At 42.5% G+C, this 10,965-nt stretch overlaps 1 pseudogene; it reads left to right on the forward strand.

Annotated features, from left to right (window-relative positions):
• The first annotated feature begins 400 nt into the window (after nucleotides 1–400).
• LOC136500084 (receptor kinase-like protein Xa21) lies at nucleotides 401–3,477 on the forward strand (annotated as a pseudogene).
• Nucleotides 3,478–10,965: the final 7,488 nt, after the last annotated feature.

Below are 10,965 nucleotides of genomic sequence, written 5' to 3' on the forward strand. Positions count from 1 at the left end.
TAATAAACATAGAGAGCAAAAGGTGTAAAAACAAGCAGCTGCTGCTTCCCAAACATAGAGGATAGGAAATATGGCAAAAATAGAGGAGAGGGGAGATTTGATAAAAAAAACAGTAGCTACTACTTCCAAAAAAAGCAACAGCTGCCATACTACCATCAGAAGTAGTAGACAATAGTAGTAGGGAATCTGTTATCTAAAAAAGGTAAGCAAGAACAGAAATATACTGTGTAAGTCTATAAATAACAAGGTGTAGATAAGCAAGAACATGCACTTATATAGAGAACAGAAATATACTGCCATCAGAAGTAGTAGGTAAATGTGCTGAAACTCATAGAACATGCACTTATATAGAGAACAGTCACAATAAACTGTATAAAAGAAGAAAAAGAATGTGTTAGCAATGCCGCAATCTTTTGGTGAGCATTTTGGGAAAGTTACCCTTAGTGACCTAACTCAAGCAACACGGGACTTCTCAGAATCCAACCTGATTGGGAGAGGAAGCTATGGTTCAGTGTACAGAGGAAAGTTGAAGGAAAGCAAAATGGAAGTGGCAGTGAAGGATTTTTGATCTTGAGATGCGAGGTGCAGAAAGAAGCTTCGTGGCAGAGTGTGAAGCACTTAGAAGTATTCAGCATCGTAACCTTCTTCCAATCATAACTGCTTGCTCAACTGTAGATAATATAGGAAATGATTTCAAAGCTTTAATTTATGAGCTCATGCCTAATGGAAGCCTGGACACATGGTTACATCACAAAGGGGACGAGGAGGCTCCAAAACGTATAAGCTTGACCCAAAGAATAAGCATAGCTGTTAACATAGCTGATGCATTGGATTATTTGCACCATGATTGTGGACGTCCCATGGTTCACTGTGACTTGAAGCCTAGCAATATCCTTCTAGAGGATGATATGAATGCTCTTCTGGGAGATTTTGAAATTGCATGTTTCTTTGTGGATCCTCAGTCAACATGGGCAGGTTCAATTAGTTCGATTGGTATGAAGTGCACAATTGGATACATCCCTCCAGGTAGTTATTTTGGTATTTTTTTTATTGGGTACCTCAAATTTTCCTAGATGAGAAATGTTTATAGCATAACTTCTTTGTGCACATTTTCTTGTTTAATTTAGTATTGCTAGAGATTTTGATAGGCAAAAGGCCGACAGATGCTATGTTCATGGACGGACTGGACATTATCAGCTTTGTGGAGAACAGCTTTCAGAGTCAAATATTTGACGTCATTGATGTTCATCTCGTGGAAGAATGCAAGAACTTAACTCAAGACAAGAATGTACTAGAAAAGGAGATCAACAAATGCTTGCTGGATCTGGTGCAAGTAGCATTTTCTTGCACGCGTTCATTACCATCTGAACGTTCGAATATGAAGCAAATAGCCAGCGAAATGCATGCAATCAAGGTTTCACAATTGGGATGGATGACGTGTAAGAAGTAGGGGGTATGTGTAATTTGTTCAGTATACGGTGAACTGCACAATGTGCTTCGGACAAGCATGCACTGTTATGACTAATGTACCAGTATGGTTATCTTCTACTGATCGAAAAATAAAAGAAGCTGTCTATTGATCGCTCAGGTGCTCCCCCCACCTGAGGATTTTTTTTAAACCAAAAGATCAAAATAAATCCTACAACCAGAGTGCACTGAGTGTAACTTAGTTGATTGGTTTTTATGGTGAATCCTGCTCACCAGGTTTTAAGTCCTCGGCTCAATATTGGTGCTCACACTTCTTTGAATTTTTTCCAGCATCGATCTAGAGATGTATTGGCTTAGCCTCAATCTTTCGAAGATGTTCATAGGATTAATGTGTGTGCGTATGTTCATAGATGTGTGTGCATATAGTTCAAAACTAACTTTCAGTTTATTAGATTAGATGATCCTGAAGCCATATGCTAGCAGAGAATCTCTAAGTTGTCAAAATTCTGTGGTTACTTCAGCATCCTAACATGACAAAATAAATTATAACTGCCTCAGCTCATCCAAATAAGAAAATTGATAGTTTCAAACTTGCCATTTGCCAATATCTCTAAAAAAGAGATAGCAGACTATAGCTTACTTGTACAGTTAATAACCAAAATTGACACAAGTCCATGTTTTAAATAACTAGCAGCCCCACCAGAACTATCACACATCCCTACACATGAAAAATTATCAGAGCAGGTTTTCCATGAACCCTCAAGTAAACATATGTTGAACTCTCTACTCACACTCTTCTTCTGAAAAGTAACCTAACCTACAGGCCTATTTAAAAAGATAATAGTCTGGCCTTGTCTTTAAGTCAAAATTCACTAACTTTAACTAAATTTGTAGAAAACGTATCAGCACCTACAAGTTCAAATAAGTGTACTATCAAAATATATTTCATGGAGAATTCAATGGAACTAATTTGATGTTGTAGTTATCAGTACATTTTTCTAGAAGCTTGGTCAAAATAAAATAAGTTTGACTTAGAACAAAGCCTAACTAAATTATAATTTAGAATAGAGGGAGTACTTGTACTAAATGGCAAATGCTTATATTGCAACATTTCCCCCTTGGACACCATATGACTATACCATAATTAATTAATTACTTGAACAGTTAGGTAAACTGTATACATATGCCACAGCAATTGATATATTGCTTCATTGGTGAAAAACTGGTGAAGAAAGTAGATATCACACTGAGATGCCTGGTTGCAATTCAACACTCCTGGCGGCCAACTGGTCAGCCATGATAAAGTTGAAAAAATTACTGCAGTGTCAGTTTTAATAGGTCACCATTCTATTTGGGACCTACTGACTTTCTAATTCTCAATTTCTCACCATCAAAGAACAACATAACATCTATTCATCATAAATTGATCAGAACAAAACCAATATGACCAATTTACCATAGCAAAGGCAAAATTAACAGAACAAGATCAATCTGGTTAAATTGCTGTTGCAAAGGGTTTTTTTCCCCTCTGTAGAGAACACAACACCCAAATCAACATCACAAATTTGACGAATTGTTTGAATTTGCCAAAGAAGATGGCAAGGGGGGACTCACCTCGGGGAGCCACCGGTCGTCCTCAGCGTCAGCGAGCACGAAGCTGGCGGAACCACCGGCACCGTCCTCGAGCTCGCGCACGAGGCCCTGCAGCGAGGCGCACAGGCGGCAGCACGGGGGCGGGCGTCGGGGGCCGGGCGCGGGACGCCGGTGGTCGGCCGGCGCATGGGGGAGGGCACCGGGGGCCAGGCGCGGGACGCCGGGGGTCAGCGCGCGGGGGCGGGCGCCGGGGGCCGGGTGCGGGACGCCAAGCGCCGGGCGCCGGGGGCGGGCACGAGCGCGGGCGTGGGACCGGGGGTTGGTGTGGGCGGGCGCCGGGGGCCGGGTGCGGGATGCCGAGCGCCAGGGGACGGGTGCAGGACGCCGAGCGCCGGGCGCCGGGGGCGGGCGAGGGCGCGGGGGTGGGCACGGGTGAAGGGTCGAGATGGCGACTAGAGGGGGGGTGAATAGTCTTTTCTAAAACTTAATCGCGTCGGCTAACCGATATAAATGCGGAATTAAAACTATCGGTCTAGCCAAGACTATACCCCACTATATATGTTCACTAGCACCTTGCAAAGATAACAATTATGCAACAAAGGTGCCGGGCTAGCTAGAGCTCTCCTAAACAATTCTAGGAGCAAGGTCACACAAACCTATGCCACTAGTACTTTAAGCAACAAGGGAGCTCCTACACTTGCTAGTAAGCAAAAGCACAAAGCTAACTAAGCTCACTAGCAATGCTCAATAACAAGGCAACCAATGCCTAATTAGAGAGCGCAAATACTTAGCTACACAAACTAAGCAATGTGACTAACAAGGTTACTAAAACCAAATTAGGCACGCAAGGGAGCTACTTCTATGCTACACAAGCAAGAAGGTAATTAGCAAGCTACACAAGCTATCTAATTACAAGAGCAACTACACAAGCTTAATATGTATAAAAGTAATGGCAAGCTTGTGTGATGGGGATGCAAACCAACGGGAAGAACAAGGTTGACACGATGATTTTTCTCCCGAGGTTCACGTGTTTGCCAACACGCTAGTCCCCGTTGTGTCGACCGCTCACTTGGTGGTTCGGCGGCTAATTAGCATCACCCGCTAAGCCCGCACGTCGGGCGCCGCAAGAACCCACCCCGATAGTGAGGGTAGCTCAATGACACGCTTTACTAAAGTTGCTCTTCGCGACTCCCGCGGGGCGAGCACAATGCCCCTCACAAGCTCTTCTCCGGAGCGCCGCACAAGCTTCTTGCGGGCTTCCACGGAGACCACCACCAAGCCGTCTAGGAGGTGGCAACCTCCAAGAGTAACAAGCACCACCGGCTTGCAACTCGATCACCTAGTGCCACTCGATGCAACCTCACGATGCAATCGCACTAGAATCGCTCACTCACACAATCGAATGATCACTATCAAGTATATGTGTGATGGAGGGCTCCCAAGCACTCTCAAGCATGGACACAAAGTCCCCTAAGGTGCTCCACCCAAGCCATGGCCGAGGGCCACTTCTATTTATAGCCCCAAGGGCTAAACTAGCCGTTACCCCTTCACTGGGCAACGGTCGGGACGACCGGACGCTCCGGTCGTGTTGACCGGACGCTGGACCTCAGCGTCCGGTCGCCCACAGACGACCACGTGTCCCGGTTCCAACGGTCACTTGACCTGACCGGACGCTCCAGCTTCAACTGACCGGACGCTGAACCCCCAGCGTCCGGTCGTTTCCAGTAAGCTCCCGAGCATGACCGGACGCGTCCGGTCGAGCGCGATCAGACGCAGCCAGCGTCCGGTCACTCTCCAGCTTCTGCGTCACCGTACGTCAGCCTGACCGGACGCAGCCTTCCAGCGTCCGGTGCATTCAGATCCAGCGTCCGGTCAGTTGACCGACGCCGGCATCTTCGCGACCAACTCGTTTTCACTTCTAACTTCTTCACCCTTGCACCAATGTGCTAACCACCAAGAACTTGCATCCGGCGCAATAGAAAATAGGCATTCCATTTTCCCGAAAGCGCCGAATCCCGCCTCGCAAGCTCGGCGGGAGGGAGAGAGGGACCCAAACCCATCTCAACCCTGCAAACACCACCGCCTTTGTAAATGTGCCAACACCACCAAGTGTACACCACCATGTGTATGTGTGTTAGCATTTTCACAATCATTTCCCAAAGGATGTTAGCCACTCAACTTGCCACGCCACTCGATCCTAGCGACCATGCAAAGTTAGATCACTCGAGTGGCACTAGATGACCGATATGCAAACAAGTTTGCCCCTCTTGATAGTACGGCCATCTATCCTAAACCCGGTCATAAACTTCTCTACACACCTATGACCGGTGAAATGAAATGCCCTAGGTTTTACCTTTGCCTTGCGCATTCCATTCCATCTCCTTCAATGTCGATGCAACACATGCACCAACACGATCAACAATGATATGATCCACTTCATATCATCACATGATCATATTGGTTCATCGATCTTGACTCTACTTGCTCTTCACCGTTGCCATCGTCCATCGGCGCCAAGTCTTGCTCAAGCTTCACCGCCACGCGGTCCATCACTCCAAAGCCTTCGACTTGCCCTTCACGCTTGCAACCGGTCTATCAAGCCAAGTCTTGTCTTGATCTTCTCCACCTTGATCACATGACTCAATGTCATGTCTCATGTGCATTTAAGCTCCTTCATCATCACATGTGTGAGCTTTGCAACATCTCCAAGCCATTTTCACCTCCATGGCATATGTTGCTCACACACATGTACCTGTGGACTAATCACCTGTGTATCTCACATAAACACAATTAGTCCACCTAGGTTGTCACTCAATTACCAAAACCAAACAAGGACCTTTCAACGGGACTAGCGGCGGAAACCCTAGGCGCGCGGGCAGCCTGACGGCGTCGGTGGAAGAAGACAGCGCCCAGACTGACTCCCGTGTGTCAGTTCTCCTATTTATACTCCCTCCTATTTGTAGGAGCGGTTCCTAATCTAGCCGCCCCTACAAATACATTTGTAGGGGCGGTTCCTGATCTAGCCGCCCCTACAAATGCATTTGGTCAAATGAAAAAATAACACTTTGACTCTAGTATTATGAACTCTAAATGACTTCAAATTGAAAAGTTTTGAATACCAAGTTTGTTAAACGAATCAATATCTACAATTGTTGTTTTGGTCAACCTTCCATTTGAGAAAGTTTGGACGGTTCAAATTTGTGATTTTTAAATTTCAACGCCTACAAACTAGTTTTTGAAACCCTAGGTTATCTCAAATTGAAAAGTTTTGAATACCAAGTTTGTTCAGCTCATCAAGATCTACAATACTTATATAGTCCATTTTTTCATTTGAGAAAGTTTGAACAAAATGTAGTTCAAATTTCACAAGTGTATGACATAGTTTCAGAAAGTCTATATGAGATTCAAGAATTTGTGACTAGTGTTTGATAAAACTTTCTCAAATGCGAAAATAAGCTATGTAACAATTGTAGATCTTGCTGAGATGATCAAACTTGGTATTCAGAGTTTTTTCATCTGAGGTCATGTAGTGTCTCATTTGAGCAAGTTTGACCAAGTCAAATTTGGTCAAATGAAAAAACAACACTTTGACTCTAGTATTATGAACTCTAAATGACTTCAAATTGAAAAGTTTTGAATACCAAGTTTGTTAAACGAATCAATATCTACAATTGTTGTTTTGGTCAACTTTCCATTTGAGAAAGTTTGGATTGTTCAAATTTGTGATTTTTAAATTTCAACGCCTACAAACTAGTTTTCGGAACCCTAGGTTATCTCAAATTGAAAAGTTTTGAATACCAAGTTTGTTCAGCTCATCAAGATCTACAATACTTATATAGTCCATTTTTTCATTTGAGAAAGTTTGAATAAAATGTAGTTCAAATTTCACAAGTGTGTGACATAGTTTCAGAAAGTCTATATGAGATTCAAGAATTTGTGACTAGTGTTTGATAAAACTTTCTCAAATGTGAAAATGAGCTATGTAATAATTATAGATCTTGCTGAGATGATCAAACTTGGTATTCGGAGTTTTTTCATCTGAAGTCATGTAGTGTCTCATTTGAGCAAGTTTGACCAAGTCAAATTTGGTCAAATGAAAAAACAACACTTTGACTCTAGTATTATGAACTCTAAATGACTTCAAATTGAAAAGTTTTGAATACCAAGTTTGTTAAACGAATCAATATCTACAATTGTTGTTTTGGTCAACTTTCCATTTGAGAAAGTTTGGATGGTTCAAATTTGTGATTTTTAAATTTCAACGCCTACAAACTAGTTTTCGGAACCCTAGGTTATCTCAAATTGAAAAGTTTTGAATACCAAGTTTGTTCAGCTCATCAAGATCTACAATACTTATATAGTCCATTTTTCATTTGAGAAAGTTTGAACAAAATATAGTTTAAATTTCACAAGTGTGTGACATAGTTTCAGAAAGTCTATATGAGATTCAAGAATTTATGACTAGTGTTTGATAAAACTTTCTCAAATGCAAAAATGAGCTATGTAACAATTGTAGATCTTGCTGAGATGATCAAACTTGGTATTCAGAGGTTTTTCATCTGAGGTCATGTAGTGTCTCATTTGAGCAAGTTTGACCAAGTCAAAATTGGTCATATGAAAAAACAATACTTTGACTCTAGTATTATGAACTCTAAATGACTTCAAATTGAAAAGTTTTGAATACAAAATTTGTTAAATGAATCAATATCTACAATTGTTGTTTTGGTCAACTTTCTATTTGAGAAAGTTTGGATGGTTCAAATTTGTGATTTTTAAATTTCAACGCCTACAAACTAGTTTTTGGAACCATAGGTTATCTCAAATTGAAAAGTTTTGAATACCAAGTTTGTTCAGCTCATCAAGATCTACAATACTTATATAGTCCATTTTTTCATTTGAGAAAGTTTGAACAAAATGTAGTTCAAATTTCACAAGTGTGTGACATAGTTTCAGAAAGTCTATATGAGATTCAAGAATTTGTGACTAGTGTTTGATAAAACTTTCTCAAATGCGAAAATGAGCTATGTAACAATTGTAGATCTTGCTGAGATGATCAAACTTGGTATTCAGAGTTTTTTCATCTGAGGTCATGTAGTGTCTCATTTGAGCAAGTTTGACCAAGTCAAATTTGGTCAAATGAAAAAACAACACTTTGACTCTAGTGTTATGAACTCTAAATGACTTTTGAATGTTGCAATAGAGTGGATGTTCAAATAGAGTCATCTGGATGGCCCCTCCGCCAACCTACTGATGGTAATAGAGTCTATGGTTTCTTCAGGCGGTATGTTTTGGTCCTTCAACCATATAGTTAGTCGTTGCTTGTGCTGTTTCATGACCCAATCATCCGAACGGCCATTTCTCTCCGCCATAATGATAGCCAAGTGTTCATCAATATACGGTTGCATCAGTTGTGTACTCTACAAGACACTGTAATGCGCCCGACTCATCTCTTTGTAATCATGGTCGATGAATACTTTTCTACCACTGGTGCCCTTCCCAGCCAGCCTACCCTTGTGACGAGAATCGGGTTTACCAATCACTTTCTATACTTTTAGGTACTCTTTACAGCACTCGACGACTTCTTCAGTACTGTAACCCTCTATCATAGAGCCCTCTGGGTATGCTTGATTATGCACGTATCGACTTAAAACCGACATGAACCGCTCATAGGACCACATTTCATGCAAGTAGCAAGGGCCAAGCGCCTGTATCTGATGAACCATGTGAATCATAAGATGTGGCATTATATAAAAAAAAGCAGGAGATAAACACATCTCCAGTTGGTTTTGTGTCTCCACCACAAATTCATGTAGGTCACTTAGCTCTTCCTTGCCAATCGTCTTCTGTGAGATCTTCGAAAAGAAGTAGCACATGCGGGTGATGGCCATTTTCAAGAACTCTAGCTTTATAGCCCTAATTACAATAGGTAGAAACACTGTCAGCATCACATGGCAATCGTGAGCCTTGTAGTGTGTTATTGACAAGTCCTTCATCGACACTAGCTTCTTCACATTTGCTGAAAACCCAGTCGGGACTTTGATCCCCCTCAGGAAAGTGCATATAGCTCTCTTCTCGTCTGGTGATAGGTTGAAGCACGCTGTGGACAGAGTGTATTTTCCATTAGCCTCAGGTACCGGGTGAAGCTGTGGCATCATGTTTAGCTGCACCATGTCTTTCCATGCTTTCAGGCCATCCTTTGACTTGCCTATGTCCATCAAGGTAGCAATGAGACTCTCAAAGACATTCTTCTACACGTGCATAGCATCAATGGCATGGGGGACCTCCAAGTCTGGCCAATAAGGCAAATACTGAAAGAAGATCGATTGTTTCTTGAAAGGTATGCCTTCGATAGGAGGTGTGCTTCTATCTCTGTTTGTCCCATCCGGATTCTTCTTTCCATAGACGACGCGTATGCTTTTCACCATTCTGTACACATGTTCTCTGTTATGACGTCTCTTTGGAGGGGGTTCAATCTCCGGGGCGTTGTCATAAAATCTAAAGAATAATTTGCTACGGTACTTGTGATTTGTCTTTAAGAAGCATCGGTTTCTTAGGTAAACTATCTTCTTGGATGCATCCAAGTAAACCCATGTAGTACCATCCAAGCAAACCAAGCATCCCGTCTTCCCTTTGATCTGTCCAGACAAAGCAAACAGCACGAGGTAATCATTGATAGTAACAAATATTATTGCTCTACATATGAAGTCCTTTCAGAACGCATCATACATCTGCTCCCCATGCCTCCATAGTCTCTCTATTTCTTGCATCAAGGGCTCGAGGAACATGTCTATATCAATGCCTGATTGTTTAGGGCCAGAAATAAGAATAGCGAGGAGAAGGTACTTTCTCTTCTAACACAACCATGTTGGGATGTTGTACATGGTCAAGATCACTGGTCATGTGCTATGGTTGCTCATCCTCTCATTGAAGGGATTCATTCCATTGGTGCTCAGGCCAAACCGTACATTCCTTGGGTCATCGCTGAATTATTTGTGCTTCTCATCAAACCTTTGCCACTGACTACAATCAGCCGGGTGTGCAATCTTATCATCATCCACCTTGCGCTCATCATCCCACCATATCATGAGTGTGGCTTCTTTAGGGTTTAGAAACATACGTCTCAAGCGGTCGGTCACTGGCAGGTACCACATTACTAGGGCAGGAATTCTTCTCTGCTTTGCATCGTTGCCTAATGGAGTGTCCTCTAGGGGCTGAGATTCTTGTACCACCTTTTTTGTACCCTTCTTATTCCTCTTTTTCCCCGTGGATGGTTCGTCCCCACCATAAAGGTCATTGTTCTTGTACCGACTGGCCCCACACCGGGGACATTTATCCAATGACTTGAACGTTTCACCACGAAAAAGTATACAATGGTTGGGTCATGCATGTATTTTTTCAACCCCCATTGTCAATGGACTTATGATCTTCTTCGCTTGGTATGTGTTGGCGGGAACTGAGTTTGGTTGTGGCAGCACTCATGATAGGAGATGTAATAGATCATTGAAACTACAGTCTGACCAGTCGTACTTAGCCTTCAGGATGAGCAGCTCAAGCACGAAACGTAGCAATGTCCAATGTGTCGGACAACCCTTTTCAACACCATACACAGTCTCCTTTGATGCTTTTGTCACTCTTTCCAAATTTTCTAGACCTTTCGAGCTATTTAGTAAAATCTCTGGTCCAAGAGTTCGAATCATGTCATCTAAATCATCTTCAACTCCGACACGTGCTCCACCATCATTATTGGCACCACCTTTGTCGTTACCATCCCAACCACCAGCATCACCACCTTGTTTATTGCCAAACTCAAAATCCATTTGTACATCAAGCTCGGCTGAATATTGGGACAGGGATTCTATGGTTTCATCGTCGTATTCCTCCTCATCCTCGTCGTTAACAATAACCGTTTCACCATGATGAATCCACACTATGTAGTCCTCAACA

Source organism: Miscanthus floridulus, chromosome 13, assembly GCF_019320115.1.
Source record: "Miscanthus floridulus cultivar M001 chromosome 13, ASM1932011v1, whole genome shotgun sequence".
In the NCBI taxonomy this organism is placed as follows: Eukaryota; Viridiplantae; Streptophyta; class Magnoliopsida; order Poales; family Poaceae; genus Miscanthus; species Miscanthus floridulus.